The sequence below is a fragment of the Jaculus jaculus genome, chromosome 22 (assembly GCF_020740685.1).
Source record: "Jaculus jaculus isolate mJacJac1 chromosome 22, mJacJac1.mat.Y.cur, whole genome shotgun sequence".
Taxonomy (NCBI): domain Eukaryota; kingdom Metazoa; phylum Chordata; class Mammalia; order Rodentia; family Dipodidae; genus Jaculus; species Jaculus jaculus.
In genome coordinates, this window is record NC_059123.1 from 3,854,005 (window position 1) to 3,873,744 (window position 19,740).

Below are 19,740 nucleotides of genomic sequence, written 5' to 3' on the forward strand. Positions count from 1 at the left end.
TGAATGCATCCTCTGAGATAAGACTGCGTCTTCCGAGATGGGTCATATGAGAACTTAGGGTATATGGACAAGCTAGTTTGAGAAGGTCTGGCAGACAGAAGGGTGCAGTTAAGTTGACTGTTGAAAACCGGTGAGCAGTCAGCCTGGGCAGGGGCTTGGGGGACTTTTTGTTTTTCCAGACAAAGGCAGAGTAGATGAAGCCCAGACTGAGCAGCATCTGAGTTGAGTGAAACAGCCTACAGAACTGGTGAGGTGTGTTCCGATGGTTGTTGGCCATGTCTTTTAAGACCTTGTTTGACACCTTGCTACAGCTTTTAGAAGCCCTTGGGTTAGGAAATAACACAATTCGATCTACAACTTAGGCTGATCGTTCTGATAGCAGCATGAACAGAAGATGGATGGGTTGAAACTTTACAAAGATACCCTGGTAGAAGCATCCAGGGGACAGGGAGCTCAAAGAAAACAGACGGAGCAGGAGATGAGCTGGGAGGCTACGGAAATAATATGGGCAAATGTGGGCTGGGCCAAGTGTCATAGAGCTTTGATGGAAAGTTGTGGCATGCCACGATTTCCAAGAGCTCCTCCAAATTTAGCTGTCCTCTCACAACAAATCCCCATTATCAACTCCCAAAGCCTGTATTTACCATCATGTGTCGTGATGCACCTCTGCGAATGGACTGAACTCATGCATGCTCTGTTTACAGTTGTGTCTATCAAAAAGAGGACGCCCTGTATCTAAATACTTTGTACAAGTACATGAGAGAAAGAGGGACAGACATACAGATAGACGGAAGAACAGGTAAGGACGTAATCTCTAACTGGAGCAACTAGCCCCAGGATCAATTCAGTAACTGTGGTCAATTCAGAGAGGAATATGGATTCAATTTAGAGTCCATTGAGATAGTGTCATTTAGAAATTACCTCAGTCCAAGATGCAATTTCACATATGATTTATGAATTTTTGAGAGCCAAATTAGTGATATAGCTAATTTTTTAAATTTATTTATTTATTTATTGGATAGAGAGATAGAAAGAGAGAGAGAAGCAAATAGAGAGAGAGAGAGAGAGAGAGAGAGAGAGAGAGAGAGAGAGAGAGAGAATGGGTGCACTCCAGGGCCTCTAGCCACTGCAAACAAACACCAGATGCATGTGCCTCCTTGTGCATATGTGTAGGCTTATGTATATGTACTGGGGATCGAAACTGGGTCCTTAGGTCTTTCAAGCACTTTGTGCTCAAGCTCAGTCTCTGAGCTGCTAAGCCATCTCTCCAGTCCCCTAGCAATGTAGTTTTAAAACCAGATAAAGCCCTTTAGAAACAGTGACGGGGATAAGAGACTGGTACCCTGCAGCTCAGTACCTGAAGGAAGTTAAAAGAGGAATGTGTAAGATCTCAACCTGGTCTCAAGGAACTAGAAATAGCCCTGCACAAGCCACCCAGGGACCTCCCGAGCAAGGGCTAACAGAACAGCTTTGCAATTGTAAGAGGGTAAGCAGAGCAAAGTCCCATGGGTAGGCATGAAACTGGAGTTTCATGGGAGCCTGGTGAATGGGGCCGTCATGATGGAGCAGTGATCTCAACCCACACGACCGGGTGCAGCAAGAGTGTTAACAAAATCAAGGGTTGGGTGAGGCCCACATGGCATGCTTGTTTGTCCTGCTTACTTATCAACTCAACTAATAGGCAAAGAGTCGCCATGAGGGCGGGGGGACAGGAATCTGGTTAAGTGCTTAGAGTCTGCCCAGCATTCACAAAGCCCTGGGCTCCATCTCTAGCACCACATACACCACAGGTGATGGTACATGCCACAGGTGAGGTAGGGGCAGAAGGAGAGCTGCATAGCAAGCTGGAGGCCACCCAGGGATACATGAGACTCTGTTTCAATTAAAATAATAATAATTAGAAAGATGGCTGGGCAGGTGGCCTAGCAGCTAAAGCACTTGCCTGTGAAGCCTAGGGACCCAGGTTTGACTCCCCAGGACCTATGTAAGCCCGATGCACAAAGTGGCGCATATGTCTGGAGTTCATTTGCAGTGGCTAGAGATCCTGGTGTGCCCAGTCTCTCTTTCTCTCCATGTACCTCTTTGTCTCTCCCTCTTTTTCTCAAATAAATAAATGCATAAAAAAGTAAATAATAAGAAAAAAATTTAAAAAGAAGAAAGACAAAAGAAGAAATGGAAGGGAAGGGGGAGGGGAGGCGAGGGAAGGGAAGGGAAGGGAAGGGAAGGGAAGGGAAGGGAAGGGAAGGGAAGGGAAGGGAAGGGAAGGGAAGGGAAGGGAAGGGAAGGGAAGGGAAGGGAAGGGAAGGGAAGGGAAGGGAAGGGAAGGGAAGGGAAGGGAAGGGAAGGGAAGGGAAGTTTTTCCACAGAACATTAAGTTTGGAAAGTTTTCTACATGTAAACCCTCTATTTTCTTTTTACTAGTACAGATTCAATTTAATCTCTAATGTGTACTTTCATGTAATTTAACCATAACTAGAAATCAGGAGATGAAATTTGGATCATAACTGGCATAGCCCCTAAGTAGCTACATGTGCCATCAAAATAGCATCTTTATATTCCAGCTTTGTTCATCTAACCAGAATAATGAATTCAGGCGGGCTCATCCCTAATCATGCCTTCTTGCTTCAAAATTTCTTTGCTACATGGCAAAGAAATAGAATTTGACTAGAAATGTGCCATTGTTTTCCTTAGCAAAATGCCAGGCAAATTACTTTTGATTTTTTTTTTTTTTTGGTATAATTAAGAGAACGCTGGTGAAAATGTAAAGGCAATTGAAGGAAGAGTCTTGCAAAGAGGGACAGAAAATAGAAATGTGGTTTTAGAAGCAATTTGTACAAACAAAATGTAGGCTTGATATTTTTACCACAGTTAAGAGGACCATCCCACACATCTCAGAACTTGGTTTGGGATGGGGATGGGGGCAGGGAATGAATAGCTTAGGGTTCATGGAGTCAGAAGAAATTCCTAGAGATTATTTATGCATTAGGTCTCACTTTATCACTGGGAATTTCACACGACTTCAAGGAAGTAGAAGGCAAGAGTTCATCTACTGCGCTCCCCAAGGAAGGCTTCATAAATCAGTTGTGTTCCTTACGATCTTTATTTTTAACTCAAGGTCAGAATTGACAAGGGGCACTGCAGTATTAGACCAGATGCCATCTCCCCAAATCATGAAATTTATTTATTGCTTCATCATGAACCGCCTGTAATGCTCTTGGCTGGGGGCTCTGTCCTATACCATCCTCACTCCAGAACAGAGAAGGTGGAGGAGACTTGAAGGCCGGGTTCATCACAGTGGGAGAGAAAACTCTGGTTCCCTAACATGGTTAGCTTAGTACTCCAATCTTACATTACCACTCCGCATTTCAACTGGCTATTCACTACACACGATGCCTAAATTCTGAAAAATCAGTTGTAATTGACCCAGTCTGACCTTAAGGAAAAGTAAGGGAATAAACTCTGCTGTCTGCTATTGGTGAAGCAGAGCATTTAAAAGTAATGTTAAAAGGAGACAAAAGTCCTGAACCTTTACAAAAAGGAAGACTAATGTTAAATGTAGGCCGTGTTCCTATTATGTACTGTCATTGCACAAATAAATAAAGCTTTTTCTGCAAAGTGAAAAAATAAAAGTAAAAGTACATTTGCAACAAAATGAAAATGCCACCGATGATCATCCCACCACTTAAAGCTGATTTTCCCCAGAATGGGAATAATATGCCGTGTATATATAAATGTATTACTCACATTTCATCTTGTTGTGACCAAATGTCTGATAAGCAGTTGAAGGGTTAAAAGATTTGTCTCCTTTTTTTTAATGTTTTATTTTTATTTTTATTTATTTATTTGAGAGTGACAGACATAGAGAGAAAGACAGATAGAGGGAGAGAGAGAGAGAATGGGTGCGCCAGGGCTTCCAGCCTCTGCAAACGAACTCCAGACGCGTGCGCCCCCTTGTGCATCTGGCTAACGTGGGACCTGGGGAACCGAGCCTCGAACCGGGGTCCTTAGGCTTCACAGGCAAGCGCTTAACCGCTAAGCCATCTCTCCAGCCCAAGATTTGTCTGTTAATGAGATACAGTTCCTTGTGGTAGGGAGTGTGACGGCAGAGTCAAGGTGGCCAGGAGCTTGCGGCTGCTTGCACACATCTCCATGGATCAGGAAGCAGAGCCAGGACAGGAAAGAGGGCTGGGCTGGACACCTCCAGGCCCCATCTCCCACCGTTTCTACAACCTCCCGAAACAGTACCACCAGCTGAAGGCCAACTGTTCAAACACAAGAGCCTGTGAGAGAGACACTTAACCTGCAAACCGTAATAGTCCTTATTTCCTTTATTCAGAGAGACAATCAAAAAGTTACATCCAGACTGGGGAGATGGCTTAGTGGTTAAGGCACTTGCCTGCAAAGCCTTGGTACCCATGTTACATTCTCTGGATCCCATGTAAGCCGGACGCACCAAGGAAACACAGACACACACACACACATGTCTAGAGCTCGATTACAGTGGCGGGAGGCCATGGTGTGCCAGTTCTCTCTCACACACATAAAAATGGCTAGTCTGTTGGGCTGGCCTCAAAAAAGAAAGTGGCTGTGGTAACCATAATTTGATTAGCTTTCATGGCAGACCCTTTAGCCTCTTTGTTGGGGGGCTACAAGCCCAAGATCAGTATGCCACCTGGAACCTTCTAAGGCTACAAGAAACAATATGTTTCATGTGTTGTGCCTGTTTTATTTCTAACGATTTTCTGGTGACCTTTGGTGCTCATGGGCCTGGGGAAGCCTCGCCCTGACTTCTGCCTTCATCTTCACTTGGCATCCTCTATGAAGGCTTTGCTGAAGAATTTCTTATTTTAGTCTTCCCAATTATATTGGATCACGGCTCCTTTTAACCTCATAACTCTGAAGATTCTTGTTTCAGGGATGGAAATATGGCTTAATGGTTAAAGGCACTTGTTTGCATAACCTGGCAGCCAGGGTTTGATTCCCCAGTTCCTACATAAAGCCAGACACACAAAGTGGTGCAGGCACATGGAGTTTGTTTGCAGTACCAGGAAGCCCATTCTCTCTTTCTCTCTCTCTCTCTCTTTCTCTATCTGCTTGCAAATATATAAAAATATGCACAAGACACTGGCTTCAAGTAAAGTCATATTCTGAGGCACTGAGACTTCAACATATGAAGCCACAGTTCGGCCAGTATCATGGAAGGTTGTGTGGTAATTTCTCCATCAGATTTCAATGTGGATTCCATAAACCATTAAATGAAAGGGGTAGTGTGACGGTTTATATTGATTGTCAGTTTGACAAGATGTAGAATCACCTATGAGAGATTACATAGCTTAAGCTGGCCTCTGTGTTTGTCTTTGAGAGAGTTATCATTATTAGGTTAATTAAGGTGGAAAGACTCACCTTGATTGTCAGTGGCACCATTTCATGGACTGAGGCCTGGATTATAAAAAAGCAGAAATCCGGCTGAGCACCACCATTCTTTGCTGTCAATTTCCTCTCTGTGGAGGTGGTGGTCTGATTCAGGTGTCCCCAATAAACTTAGGTTTCTGATGCTCATTTCCCAGCTGATGGAGATTTGGAAATTAACATGTTCTGGAGGCAGTATATTGTTGGGGGCTTATGGGAATGGTGGCCAGTTTCCCCTTGCCAGTGTTTGGCACACTCTCCTGTTGCTCTTGTCCACCAGACACTGCCCAGGGGGTGATGTCCACCCTCTGATCATGCCATTGTTTTCCCTTGCCATCATGGAGCTTCCCCTCCAGTGTTGAAGCCAAAATAAATCCTTTTTTTATTTTTATTTTCTTGAAAGCTGCTCTTGGTCAGGTGATTACTGCCAGCAGTGTGAACCTGACTGCAGCAGGGCTGAATGTGACCCGTGGCCTCACACTCCTCCCGCCATGACGGACCGTGACTTAGACTGCAGGCTGAAATAAACCATTTCGCCCCAAAACTCATTGTGTCAGGGATTTTGTTCTAGCAAACTGGAAGGTGGCTAACTAACTCAAGCAGGTATCTTACCTGTGTTCTCACCCTCTCCCCAGCTAATAAACACCTGTGTCCACACCTGTGTGCTCATACATGCACTCCGTGATGTGTCCGTGACATATAGGGCCATCATATTAATCCCTGTCATTTGGAAAGGAGAAAATAAGAAGTCACACAGAATGAGTAATTTAAAGCACTACCAAAGTCTTATGGACAAGCTAGTCTAGAATCTCTTATCCTGAAGTCAGATATGTGTTTATCAGACCTTGGCTTTGCCTACTGGGAGAAAGTCCTGGTACATTATTTGCCTGCAACCCCCCTCCCTCCAGCTCCATCCTCAGACTCTCTGGTCTGCTTCTCCTCCTGGACACTTTTAAGGTGAGAATTAGGAGCTCTGCTCTACTGGGATGGGGGTGGGGGACTCAATGGCTTTACTTGATCACTTACTATCTGTCAACCTTTAGGAACGAAAGGATTGGATTAAGTGTTCAACATTGGTACTTTTGGTGGTATGATCCTCTAAAAAGCACAGACCATTTTAAAAATTGATTCCATATTGTTTGTAAACTAACTACATCTACAGTTTTCTTCTGGATGATTCTTAAAATTTATTGGGCATTTCTCTTCTATTTTGGCCTATGCTTCTCCCAAGTTAAATGTTGCTAATTTGAGGCTCTGAAGCATTTTTCATACAGTCTGACAGATACTGTATTTGAAAACGTCTTCGGTGTCTTTTCCCTAAATTACTTTATCCAGTGTTGAAGATGTATTGAGTATTATAACTCTTTAATTTGATTCTTTTCTAGACATGTTCATCCATCAGAGGTACTTTGATGGATGTGATTACCTTGTTCTTCAATAACCCTTACCAAGAGTGACTTGTAACTGTCACTTTTAATTCAGAGCCCTCCCCAGTTCATTCTTCTCCCTTCTTGGCTTTTCTTTTTCCTTATAAGTAAGTCTTTGCTGAGCTCACTTGTCAAACTTTGTGCAGGACATCCCACAGTGACCAGCATATTACATTCACCTGATGTTTCCAGTGTCTGGTAGAGTCGCAAGTTCATCAGTTCCATCATTGTCTACCTTCCAGGACACCCACGTGTATTCATTACTTCTTGCTATGGCCAGATACCTGACAGGAAGCAACTTAAGGAAGGAAAGGCTTACTTTGGCTCATGGTTTGAGGATAGGCTTATCATAGAATGTGGTAGTTTGAATAGATGTCCCCCAATCTATTCAATGTTTTATTAGTTTGCAGTTTGCATCTGTAGCCACCTGGCTGGAGGCAGTGTCACTGGGCAGATCTTTAGGGGTAGTGGTGGGCTTGAGACTGCAATCTAAAGATATGCAAAGTGTGCCTAGCTGGAGTTCCTGAGGTGAGCTGTGCTGTGTGGCTTTTGGCTTTTAGGCTTGTGCTTCTCTCTCTCTCTGCTTGGACCTGTGAAGGCAGGCCAGCTTCTTCTGCCATTATGGAACTTCCCCTGAATCTGTAAGCTTCAATAAATATCCCTTCCTCCATAACATGCCCGATCTGGAGTTTCATCCCAGCGAACCTGATGCTGTCTGCCACAGAAGGGATGGTATGTTGGCACCAGTATGAGGCACTTGGTCACGTTACCTCTACTGAATAATGGTGATCAACTCACTTTCTCCTTTTTATACAATCTGGGGCCCCCTACCCATTGGATCATGGGTCTTTCTAGTTAAACCTTTGTGGAAATTATATCCAATCCAGAGATAGGTTTCCATGGTGAATCTAAATCCAGTCAAATTGATAATGAATATTAGCCATCATGCCATGTGGCAGAACTAACACGTGTTTCATCTCTTTCCAGCCACTAATGGCAGCTGCTCACCACCCGCCTTTGGGTCCTAATGCATTTGTTTGTTTACTCATTTACATAGTGCTACTTTCTGAGTGGCTATCTTTTCACTGACTATTTTTTCCCTTTGTTTTGTGGTGCTGAGGATCACAACCAGGGTCCCATGTGTGCTAAGTACACACTCTGCCTCCGGACCAGACCTCCAGTCCTGAATGCCTTCCTTTCATTCAGTTGATGGTGTATGCAGTGACTCAGACCCTACCTTAGGTAATTTTGTTAAAGATCAAAGTAAGGCTCCTGGGCTCCATCTCCAGGGCAGATAAAGAGCTGAGAACTCAGAAGAAGGGGGACGTGGGCATAGCCTTCTGATGGGAGGAAAATTGCCGACTGAACAGGTAAACCCAGAGCTGATTCCCACAGGAAATTAGGAAAGCTTTAAGAGGCAGCCTAGTGCTGGGAATGTGGCAATAAGACCATGTACATTAGATTAAAGCCTAACAAAGAGAAAAATCAAAAGACAGCTGATTAAAATGTGTATTACCAGAGAAGCATCAGTACAGCTGTGTCCTCCAAAGCTCACATGGTGGGAACTTACCTTCCAGCACCGCAGTGCTGACAGCTGGGATCTCCAAGAGTCAGGAGGTCACGGGCCCTGCCATCCCAAATGGGTTAGTGCTGCAATTGTAAGAGTGGGTCACTTACTGTGGGAGGAAGTCCTTGGCCCCTTTCCTTCTCTTTTTCACATGCTTGCTGTTAAGACATTCTGCCATGGGTTGTTAAATTTAAAGGCCTGTAGCAGGCTGGTGCTTCTTCAAGCTTGCTTTGTCATCCTCTATAAACCACCCAGTCTTGGTCGTTCTGTTTGAGTAACACACACAATGGGTCCATCTTTATCTTATTATAAGCTACCTCTTGGAGCCTTGGGGACTCCCACATGTCATGATTTGGATGGAGGATTGTGAGGAGGGAGGGGGCCTTCAAGAGTACCCCTGTAGGGCTAGAGGATGTGACTCCACTTTTCTTAAAACTTAACACTTGTATTTAAAAAAGGGAGAGCACACAGAATGTAACATTTCCTTGACTTTCTGTTGACTGTCGTGGGTGGACAAGAGTAGAAAATCATCACAAAGTCTTCAGGGATGATTTCATAGAAGTTAGTGGTTTTGAAAGAAGAATAGAAGTTGATTGAGATGGGACAGTTGAAAAAAAAAAAGACTATTTCAACATTTAAGTTTGTGGCCACACTGGTAATATTAAAAATGTCCCAAGGTCCAAAAGCAGCTAGTCCATTTAGAACTGGAATCATGGCTATCAGTGAACCAGTGAGTGTGTGTATTTTGACAAACTTGGGCCTACTGAGTCTTTTCTGTTGCTTTTTCTGTTGATCATGGAACTAGGCAAATTATGTTTTGCGGTTTATTTGTGTGTGTGTGTGTGTGTGTGTGTGTGTGTGTGTGTGTGTGTGTCCAAGAGCAAGAGGACGTGCTAAGTGAGAGGCATGAACCCTACTCCTTGACTATGCATTCAGACATCATTTTCTTGACTAATAGGCAACTGTGCTAGCATTTCCTCAAAGCGGCAGCTATTGGTATAAATTAACCTCTTGAATCCAGTGCTGACATTTCCAGCACTGCTGTAGCATAAAAGCAAATTCTCAAGTGTGAATAGTGAATGGGAAGAGCAGCAACATGGCCTTGTTCCACCTTGAGAAGCAAATGGAGGGTTTCACTATCAAGAAAATTATAGCTTCGAGGTTTGTTCATTACTGAGATCTCCAAACAACCTTCCTTGCAATGAACTAATTTGGGAAAAATAGCAGAAGACTGTTCTTTCTAAATTTCCTTTCAAAACACAAAAAGCACTTAGAGTGTAGGGCAAAGTCAGCAGCAGAACAAAGGCAAACCGGGCGGGTTCCTCACCTGAACAAATGCAGTGTAGTGTACTTTGTGTAGTGTACTTTGGATGGCAGGTAAAAACTTAATGCCAAGTAAAGTATTTATTGATCAAAACTAGCACATTTTTATGAACTTAAAGTAAAGCTGGTTTTGTTGTGTCAGCTTCAGGGAAAGATCTCATCTCAAGGAACTTAGAGAAGCGTGGTAGAAGAGAGCACCTGTTTTTTCTGACTTCTGCCTGCACACTCATGGGCCTCACACACACACACCATATCACATACATACATACATGCATGCATACATACGTACATGTGTAATACATTCATAGATTTTATCAGATGGTGGTGGCCTTGGGATGACTCAGAGAGCACCATGGTGTTGAGAAGTGACAGAGGAGTACTCAGCACTGAAATATCTCTATCTCACCTTCCAAGGCTCAGAATTATCCAAGGTCCTCTACAAATAAGTTCATGGCATCATTGTAGAAGAGGTAGCAGAAAGAATTTAAGAGCCAAAGGCAGGGTAGGACTCCTTACAATGTGCTCCTCCACACAAAAAAATGGCCTGGATATCCATGACCTCATAGTGCCTGACACTACCTACAGAAGACCATCATACTAGGAGGAAAAGATCATGACATCAAAATAAAAGAGAGACTGATTGAGAGGGGGATGGGGTATGATGGAGAGCAGAGTTTCAAAAAAGAAAGTTGGGGGAGGGAGGGAATTACAATGGGATATTTTTTACAATTATGGAAGTTGTCAATAAATAATAATAATTAAATAATTAAAAAATTATTTTATGTCACTTTAATCATTTTTGTAATAACATAATAATCTAAGTTATTAGTAATTAAGCAGTATCATAAAGTATTGTTGTGACAGACTTATGCTGTTACAAATATAGAATTATCCTAAGAAAGGTTTATCCCCACTTGGTTCAGGTTAGAAGCTAAAACGAGGCTCACTGCATGGGCACAGTGATATTTGTAGTAACATGCCTGATATCATCCACTTCTGTGTTGTGTGTTTCATCTTGATTCTCTGTCCACTTCGTGCATCCACGTGGATTCTGATGTGATCCCCAGCTACACTCAGAAACATATTAGGGTAGGGAATAAGAGCCTAAAAAGAGTTGCATTTGAAATAATATTCCCCCACAGTCTTTATATGTGGAGAGGAAAATTTAAATTTAAAAATTTAAAAAGTAACCTTCTTGTTTCATATTCCTGCTTTCTTCTATTCCCAGCATTCCTCCCCAGTCCTCTTTCCCTTTCCAGTCATTTTCTGCAAACCTGCTTTCATTCATAACATGCCCAAACCTGCCCAGTCACCCGTATTTAAATCAAACTAGAATCTTGGTCAGTTAGTTTTTCCTCTAAATTCAGGTTGTGAAACATTCCTCTTAGCCCCTCCCTTGCCCCATTCTCTGTGTTATTTACACTATAAACTTTATTTTAAAGTCCAGTAAGTCCTCCACCATTTCTACAGCTCCAAGAAACGCATGCTTTGAATTTAAATACTACGAGTGTGGCTATATGATTTTTCCAATTACTTCTAGGCTGTCCCCTGGGACATGCCTTACGTGGGTTGCATTAACTCCCTCCGGTGGTTCTGTTGGGAATGCGAGGATTGGCAGAGATCTCTTCAACCTGAATTTTAAAACCAAGACAGTGTGGAGGTCAGTGGTTAAGGGCATAGGCTGTAGTGTCTCGAGGCTGCCAGGGATCATATCTAACTACCATCACTGACTACTAGTGGGACCTTCGGCAAGCTGCTTAAATTCTATGAGCTCATGGGCAAAATACATAGAAGCTTAGTACCTTCTTCTCAGAGTGACTTGAGGGTGACATTAAATCAACATAAAGTGCATAGACATGGGATAGACCCCATACATTCTGTAAATCGAATTATTTCTTTACTATTAATTTTTATACTTTTTACACTTATTGATATTGTTTTAAAGGATCCACTAATATACAAAAAAAAAAAAATTGTGCTTCTGTCTCTGTAGCCTAGAGAGAAAACACAAATAGTGTGGGATTTTTGTGGCCTGTGCAAGATAGAGCAGGAGAGCTGCATGATTTCCTCAGAGAGCTATGGCTGATAAAAGAGCATTGACGGGTGAGACAAACCAGCAGCTGACTGGAGGAGGCTGGACTTGCTTGAGTCAGGTTGAAGGGGAGACTTGGAATGGCCATTGTCATTCAGATTAGCCCATGATATGTGAACTTCTCACTGCCATGAATGGTCTAAGGAAAGACTGGTTGTACTCTTCAGCAAGGTCACCCACATGGGACTGGCTCCTGCCAAAGATGTGCTCCCTAATTTTGCAAGTCCAGGAATGCTTTTATTTTTATTTGTTGATACTCTGAAGTATTAACTCTTAGAACACACACACACACACACAGTAGTAGAATGAAACTTTACCAGCCCAAATCTGTGTACATTTTGCTAATTACAGACTTTTTTGTTTTGTTTTGTTTTTATTTATTTATTTGACAGAGAAAGAGGGAGGGGGATAGAGAGAGAGAAAGAGAATATGATAGTGTGAAGGCCTCCAGCCATTGCTAATGAACTCCAGATGTGTGTTCCCCCTGGTGTATCTGGCTAATGTGGGTCCTGGGGAATTGAACCTGGGTCCTTTGGCTTTGAGGCAAACATCTTCACTGCTAAGCTATCCCTCCAGCCCTAATTATAGACTTTTGATCAAAAGAAGTGTAGAATTATAGAATCACTAGATAACAGAATTATCCAAAGTCCTCTGCAAATAAATTCATGGCACCAGTCAGAACCTCACATTGACCCATAGGGTATAAGACACAAATCACCCCAATGGGAAACTGATCTGCTGAAGTCTGTTAGGTCTTGAAAGTTTTCATCTCCATTAGGCACGATGCTCCAATATCAGAACTGATTCTCTACCTGGAAAGAATTTTCACATATCAATGGCTCTTTGAGAGAAACCTGTATTCTTAGCCTACTACAAAATACCAAACTCTTGACTAAAACACTCTTGTATTTTTGTAGAGTGACTACAAATCTGATGAGCTAGAGTCATTGTTTTTGTCTTAGTTACAGCCCTCAAGATTAACTCAGAAAACAGTGACTGAATATGGGATGTTTTACATTGATTCAAATTCAAGCTAGTTCCAACAAGCTAAGTTGAATTCTCTAGAATAGACCTAACTCAATTATGCCCGTAAAATCCTGAATGTCATCTCTTGTTCTGATGATTTTTAACTTCTTATGCCCTTGGCTCTTTTCTGCCTTCCTGGAGTCTTAAAGTCTCTTTTCTTGACTTGTCTGCTATCTCACAAGTAAAACAGTATTTATTTGAAGGTAGCTAGGAAAACTAAGGCACTCCAAACATTCTTTATTATACTTGATAGCACCTAAAGAAGTTAGACCTTTCAGTTTATTAAAAGCTTGAGGGTACAAACCTATTAATAGTATGCTGTTTCTCCTGCTTCAAATTGACATTTTCTGCTGCCTGGTGATGTCACCGACTCCATCTCTAAACCAACGCTCACAGCTCATAAAAAAACTGCAGTTACCAAGTGACAGGTGTTTTTGAAGTGCTCCCTCTGTTTACAGCTCAGTGGAGGCATTGCCTCCGTGTCAGCTAATGAACTTCTGTTCCTGGGAATGGAGAGAGACCCGTGAAGTTCTGGGACACAAGCTTAATGTAGGCCAGAGCTGGTCAGACCTTGTTGAGGTTTTGCCTTGCGTGTTAATACGTTTAATCTTGGGATTGTCAAGACTTACTCGACTTCAGCACTGTATCATTCATGTTCTTTCTCTCACCTCTGATTCACCCATCCCAGCCAAACAACCACGACGTGAGCTGCTGAATGCTGTGTGTCAGCAAACGTGCTTTCCATTCTGTCTCCACCATTTGCCAACTGAGGCACAAAGCCATCGTGTCCGAGCGACAGTAATTTTCACTGGCTGGATTTTTGTTGTGATGAGTGGGAATCTATGTGCAAACATCTAGCATGCTACTGGACATATGGGATATGTTCAGTAACTCTCTCCCTTCCTCTGTAACATAGGATCTTTGGAGTCCCTCACGCCCTTCGGTGCTGTAACAATGATAGATCAGTTTTGACCACAAGCTGAGCCCCCCCCAACTTTTTTTTTTTTTTAATTTCTGGTGATCTGCTGTTGCCTTCGTTCCTCCCCCTTCATTGCTTCCGCACACATGTGTCCAGTGCTTCACACCCTGCTAAGCTCTAAGGACACACAGGTAAATCGTACAACCTGTGCTTCATGGCATTCAAAGACCTAAGTGAGCACAGAGAGGCTGGGCAGATGCAGAAACTGAAGTGGGTGCCGTTTGCAAAGCAAACTAGCCATGGCCTCCTTGAGAACGTCTGGGGGAGCATAGGAAGAAACACACGGACACTCATCTCCATTCAGGGAACAACGTGGTGCAAAGGCACGGGCGTGGAGGACACACTGTGGAAAAGAAGGAACCTCAGGTGGCTCACTTCTGCAAATCCTGAAGTGTGCTCGGTCTTACCGTCACAGTGTAGGCTTGTCACCACTCCTCTGGACCCCTGAGGGGAGCAAGCCTTCAAAGTGGACGTGCCCCCACTACCGTGCCTCAGTGCACCAACCCCTCGGGCACTTTAATGCCATAGCCCTGTCTGCTACTGATGCCGACTCTGCTCCTCCCTCCAGGGGATTAGAGGAGACTCGAATGTGTATGAAGTCAGAGCTACAGAAGAAAGGTGAGGGACATAGTTACAACTGGACTTGAAACAGTCACATAACTTTCGTGGTGAACAAATATTCACAGCAAAGTGTCAATGGGAAATAAGTGTTTACAGGGATTGTCAGCATTAGAATGTTTGGGTTTCTTTGGAAGTGATAAGGCAAAGCATTATAATAATGTATCTAAGAAAGGCATGATTGTATTGTTTCAGCATTAGCCTCCTCCCTAACTTATGATAGGTCTCTTCACATTATCTATCTGTCCATCATATGTATTATAGTTAGCTGCATTCTATTTAATCAGCTTTGGATGAGGTCATTTTAAACTCTTTTACCCTTTTTTTTTTTTTTACAAAAAGACCAGTTTCTCCTTTATTTTTATAGAAGCCAGAGTCATTTTATAACTGTACTTTCAATCTTTGTTTTCATTGGACAACAATGGCATTTCAAAAAATAATAATTATTGCTGGGCAACATGGTGGTGCACACCTTTAGTCCCAGCACTTGGGAGGCAGGGGTAGGAGGATCACCGTGAGTTCAAGGCCATAGTCTATTCCAGGCCAGCCTGGGCTAGAGTGAGACCCTATCTCAAAAAAAAATAACAATTATTATGAAGTCTCTTGTCCAACATTGATTACATGTTAGTTCACAACCACCAAATTACTTGCTTTTTCTAAGTATTTTGGTGATGTAATGTACTATAATTATTCAGCTTCTCCCTTGCAAATATAAACCTCAGATAACAATATTCAACTTTGCAAGTTCGAAGCCACCCTAGGCAGCTTGGAGCTGCAGATGTGCCCTGGGCTGGCTTAGACCTGACTGACTGTGGTGTAAAAGAGCGAGTGTGTTGGATTAAAGTTACATTGTGTTCTTGCAGCATAAACTCTTACAAACCATGTACTTCTTCTAATCCTCATACACATTTTGTTTTCAAAAAGGCATTACAATTTATTTGTCATATGATGATATACACAACCCTAGCTGAATTTTGGAGAGTCAGGGCCAAACGCCACTGGGGCTCTTGTGCTAAAGTGGTGTCCTGAAACAGAGCAGACAAGAAAGACCGAAAATCTTTTCCCAAGGCTCTTCTGCCCCTGCCCTTCCCATAACTGGGAGTTGGAGCTCTCTGCCAGGGAGGGGTGGGAGGAGGATGAGGCACGCAGTGGGGGCAGTTGTTTTTCTGAGCCTGCTGACGTCAACGAAATTACCAGATGGCATTTGAATGCTTTGCAAAAAGACAGGAGCCTTTTATTACGGCCGTCACATGAGCCTTCGTTCATTTGCATTCCCAGAAGCAGACTGCAGCTCTCCCTGACTTTCGCAGTAATGAGGGTCCTGTACCTTCCCTGATGCAGAGGGCCCTTGTGTTAGGATGTCATGTCGCTACCTTAAGTGGCTCTGATAAGGGGCACGTGCTCAGAGAATGGCATGGTCAACTGTCTGCTTCAGAGGACCATGAACCACTCAGCTCCAATTAGAACTAAAACGAAATCATTCAGAAAACATACTCTGTCCAGAATGTCCCTTGTGGATCCCGACAGCCCGTGATGCTTGCTGAGCGGCACCTGAGGGGTCAAAGGTGGTAGAAATGGACACAGGGACCAAAGCTGCTGTGACGCGACCCCAGGGCCGCAAAGTGAATCATGTGCAACAGGTAGGAGTCACACAAACAGCATTTCTCTGGCTCGGGAGATGGCTCGGTGAATAGGAGCACTTGTCATGCAAGCATGAAAGCCCAAGTTCAGGGTTGGAGAAATGGCTTAGTGGTTAAGGCATTTGCCTACAAAGCCATAGGTTCCAGGTTCAAATCCCGAATCCCCAGGACCCACATAAGCCAGATGCACAAGGGGGTGCATGCATCTGGAGTTCGTTTGCAGTGGCTGGAGGCTGAGGTGTTCCCCTTCTCTCTCTCTCCCTCTCTCCCTCCCTCGTTCTCTGTCAAATAAATAAACAAATTTTTAAAAACCTGAGTTCAATCCCCCACATCCATGGAAAAATAATGGGCATGGCTGCACACACCTGAAATCCCAGCACTGCATGGGAGGAGACAGAAGGATCACTAGAGCTTTCTGGTTAGCCATTATAATAATTTAAAAAAAATACTAAATAAAAAACAGGGATATCTAGGTTTAGTGAAAAAACTAATCTCAATGAAACAAGATAAAATAGCAATAGAGAAAGACACCAGATACTCTCACCTGGACTCTGCTCATGAGCACATGGGATTTGTGCACGCACGCATGCGCGCGCGCGCGCACACACACACACACACACACACACACACACACACACACACACATCAAATAAAAAAAATAAATAGCTCTCCTTTTAACCTATGCTGCCTGAGTCATCCTGTAACCCTGTTTGGTGGGGGGGGGGGGGGCTTAAAATGGACCTTTCTTAGCAGTTAATGTGCTAGCTTCCAAAGCCAAAAGACCCAGGTTTGATTCCCCAGGACCCACATAAGCCAGATGCACAAGGGGGTGCATACGTCGAGTTCATTTGCAGTGGATGGAGGCACTGGCACATTTATTCTCTCTCTCTCTCTCTCTCTCTCTCTCTCTCTCTCTTTCTCTCTCTCTCTCTCTAAAATAAATAAAAATATTTTTTTAGAAAAATGGACCTTTTAGGACTAGAGAGATAGCTTAGCAGTTAAGGCACTTGCCTATGAAGCCTAAGGGCCCAGATTCAATTCCCCAGTACCCACGTAAGCCAGATGCACAAGGTGGCACATGCGTCTGCAGTTTCTTTGCAGTAGCTAAAGGCCCTAGTGTACTTATTTTCTCTTTCTGTTCTCTCTCGTGCTCTCTGCCTCTTCCTCTCTCTCTCAAATAAATTCAAATTAAAATTCTAAAAAAATGGACATTTTAGAAAGTATAATAACCCAAATGCAGAAGAAAAAGGATGAAACTTTGGATGGTGGGAGCTACTCCTAGAAACTGACCCTGGTCACGCTCCCAGGCCGGTCTGACCCATTTTCCTCAAATCTTGTCCTTTCCCACTGCCAGAAATTTTCATGTTTTATTATATTTTCATGTCTGGAATTTGTCGGGCTTTTATGTCACTTGGTTATCAAGTGTGTTTGGTTTTGTGTGTGTGTGTGTGTGTGTGTGTGTGTGTTTATAACATACCTATTTCTGGGACAGTTACTTGGACAAATTGATTCCCAGAAATGATTTGAAACTACAAAATAATGGAAAATATTTATTCCAGAAAAGGTTCTCGTCGTTGCTACTGTAACTCCTATCTTTCATGACGGGCGCATCATGACTGCTTTCCTCCTAGCCCTTGCCCAGCGTCCACGACAGGAGACACATTCCGGGAACGTGTTTTGGGGGCGGTAGTGCTATGGGATTTGTTGAAATACACAGCATCAAGCAAAGCACGGGGGGGGGGGGGTCTGGAGAGTAGAAAGTCTTAAGTTTTCTCGCATGTTCTGCCTAGCTTCAGTCTTACGCCGATGTCCGTAGTTCCAAGATCATGACAGTGGAAGTAACACTGTCTGTGCAGTGACAGAGCGAACTCTGTTGTGTGTGTCAGCACACTCCATGAATGTTACAGCCACTCACTTGCACCCTGGGCACACCCGGAACACTTCTCTGCATGCTGTATGTATGCTACTGTAAATGAAATGAGAAATGTTGCTGTTTCTCACTATGCCATGGAGGCTCCATCACAGACAGGTTTCTAAGCTGTTGTAACTGGGGTTTGGGAGTTCCTTGCCCATACGTCAATACGCTAATGACCCGATAAATTTGGGGCACCCTGGATCCTTGTCCTTTGAATTTAAAGAATTAGAATCCATAGACCTGGGGGTAAGGCTTGGATAGATTTGACTAGATTAAGAAATGGAAAGAAGACGGACTGGAGAGATGGCATCGTGTTTACGGCATTTGCTTGCAAGCCAAGGGATCCAGGCTCGATTCTCCAAAAACCCACAAAAGCCAGATCATAATGGGGCACATGCATCTGGAGATCATTTGCAGTCTCTGGAGGCCCCGGCAAGCCCATTCTCTCTCTCTCTCACTCATTCACTCTTGCTCTCCCTCTCTCTCAAATAAATAAATAAAATATATTTAAAAAAAAAGAAAAGAAATGGGAAGAAGAGAAAGTACAGAGAACTCCTGCCACCAGGAAGTCCCTCCCCCTGTCTCATCCCCACAGGACTAAGAGGGTGCTTGCTAGAGCAGGGACCTAGACGTTCAGAATAGGCAAAAAGCCAAAAAAGAGACCTGCCCACTGGTCAGCACCTATTTCTGTTCTTATTGTGGTGGGCTTTATTCTTAGATGGTGGTGAGCCTGAGAGAGGGAGAGAGAGAGCTGACTGGCCTGGGTCAGGAAGCGACAGATCTGCTTATATGAGACTGGATCAGTCACTGCATTCTGGTGCTGATGGAGCAGGCAGGTGATTGTCCCTCTTTCTGATTCCCGCTTCTGGGTCTTCCCCTGCCTAACTCACCCTCGTTGTGACAGCGTTCATTCAGTCTGGTTTCACTCTGTGAATCAGCTTCAGAGTTCCGGCACTTAAAGGTGGAGGCGCAGGGGACGTGACCAAAGGGGCACGACGCACCTTCCTAGTGTCTCAAGCGTAGCCTGGAGGAGCCACACGGCCCATCCATACGAGGCTCTAGGAAGAAGTTTGGTGAAGGTTGTGGTTTAACAGTTTCCAGCCAGAAGTAGTATAGATTCTATGATAGTAAATAGAGAAGGAATCCAAGGAATGAGAACAGTGAACTCAGAGGTAGTGTTGGAGAATGAGGGAAGAAGGACAAGAGAGGAAGCATGTTTAGAGAGAGAAGGAAAAAGCTAGCCTGACATGATATCACGTGAGCAGAGGAAAGAGGGAAGTTTGCTGGAAAAGAATGTCGCCTATACTTTACCATGAACAAATCCAGTAGTATAGAGACTGGAAAATATGTAGCTAGAATTTTGTAATTGAAAACACTGGGGGCTGGAGAGATGGCTTAGCGGTTAAGGCATTTGCCTGCAAAGCCAAAGGATCCCAGTTCGACTCTCCTGGACCCACTTAAGCCAGATGCACAAGGGGGCACACGCATCTGGAATTCCTCTGCAGTGGATGGAGGCCCTGGTACTCCCATTCTCCCCCCCCCCTCTCTCTCCTCTCTCTCCCCCTTATTCCCTTTCTCAAATAATAAATAAATAACATTGGTAATAACTACTAACCTTGGGCTGTGGTAGAATTCTGGCTGAGTGGATGGGCTATAGTTGGAAAGAGAAAACACGGCTGTTTTGCTATAAAATCTATTCACTCTTATATTTTCAATCCTACTTGTTTTTACAAAAGTTTTCTTA

At 43.6% G+C, this 19,740-nt stretch overlaps 1 protein-coding gene across 2 annotated transcripts in view; it reads left to right on the forward strand.

Annotated features, from left to right (window-relative positions):
* The window catches only part of Pde3a (phosphodiesterase 3A), a 297,902-nt gene that overhangs the window by 198,315 nt on the left and 79,847 nt on the right, over nucleotides 1-19,740 (forward strand). The gene's annotated exons all lie outside the window — the stretch shown is intronic.